Source organism: Belonocnema kinseyi, chromosome 1 (genome assembly GCF_010883055.1).
Source record: "Belonocnema kinseyi isolate 2016_QV_RU_SX_M_011 chromosome 1, B_treatae_v1, whole genome shotgun sequence".
NCBI lineage: Eukaryota > Metazoa > Arthropoda > Insecta > Hymenoptera > Cynipidae > Belonocnema > Belonocnema kinseyi.
In genome coordinates, this window is record NC_046657.1 from 74,361,214 (window position 1) to 74,362,821 (window position 1,608).

Genomic DNA, 1,608 nt, shown 5'->3' on the forward strand with positions numbered 1-1,608 from the left:
GCGAAGAAAATAAATCGCGAAAAGATAACCATTCACAATACATACCGGAGAAAAGAGGAATCGAAATAGTTGGCAACTTAAAGCGTCGGCCAACGTCCGGCTGATCCTCGTTACCTTGATACCTCCCGGCAGGTAGATCATCAAGAAGTTTTGATAAGAGGTAATCGATAGCCTCTTCGTAGCGTTCCTCAACTTCAGTAAAAGTTTCAACATCGTAGACTTCAGGTTGAAGATTTTCAGCATCCTCCTCTTCATTAACAGGGACAGCAGCAGCCGGCGAGCTAGTTAATAAAATCACATGATTCTTTCTGCACCTTTCCCAGAATTCTTGTAGATTTGCCAGGCGACCCGTCAACAACTGTCGTGGCAGATGTTCCCTTGCCATTAGGCGCGTAGAAATTCCAATAATGGAGTTGAACAGCGTTTCCTGTTCCTTCAAAACTTGGATGTAATTAACTTCTGTCATTTTTTCGATAAAGTCGTATTAATGTTCGATTGATATAGCGAGAACCGAAAATGGATACGATGTGCCTTTTGTTTTCAACGTTCAGCGAGTGATTTGTTCAAATGATGTAATGTTGCGCAATATGACACAACATGGCGACACTCCGAGGCAAAGACACAAAGACCGCTAGAAGATGCACTTAAATTGCACGAAGAACGTGCGAAGAACACAAAGAAGAACGTGCGAAGAACGCACAGAAGAACGTTCGAAGAACAAGCACATAAACACCAGTAAATTGTCTAGTTTTTTTATGCGTACACTTCCCTTTTTTCAGCAATCCGGACTCGATAGGACCATGTTTTGTCTTTCTGCGGTAGCAGTGGATGTTGAAAATAAAAGAAGGGAAATCACTCCAAGTTTAACAAGTTTATTGTAGAAAACACCAAATGCCGTACACTTGATATTCACCAGTCTTGCGGTCTAACACAAAGCGGTGTTACATGAGAGGATTTTCGCAAGGAATGTTTTTAGTGCGGAGATCAGAAAACATATAAATCTCGCTCGGTCAACGCGATCGATGCTGAGGCGAACGAAACCGAAAACGCACGAAATCAGACGTCGGGTCTGAATCGATATTCAGGAGCGTATGAGCAAAAACGGCACACTATTGAAAATCCCAAACAGCATCTTTAATGCAGAAGTGGAATGACAAAAGTTCGTTCACGTTGATTTTCTTTAAAACTTAAACATAATTTAACTAATTTACATGATACTCTATTTATAGGGTACGTTACAGTTCGAGGAGTGACTTTCCGCTGAAATTCCCATATCTTTAAATGAGTCGAGTTCATCGGATATGTAAAAAGAGGCTTCTTTTTTTCCCATACTTGGCCTTCAAATTGCAAATTGTTTGCATTTCCAAACATTTTGTTAATCATCACGACTGTATCGTCATCTAACATGACTATATTATTAGGAAACGAGTCACTAATAACAACTTCTTTGAACTTTATACTTTTTATGTTTTTATCTTCCCCTTGACCTACAGTGGGTGGTAAAGTTGGTTTTTTCTTTCTTAAAAATTTCTGCTCGTGATACCTTCTACACAGGGCCGGCAGAACGTATTTTTTCGGGGTGGGTAGTCGTCGACCAATGTTGGGGGG

General features: G+C 40.5%; 1 pseudogene; it reads right to left on the bottom strand.

The window, feature by feature from the left end:
- Positions 1-1,608, bottom strand: part of LOC117178183 — a 3,985-nt pseudogene that overhangs the window by 124 nt on the left and 2,253 nt on the right.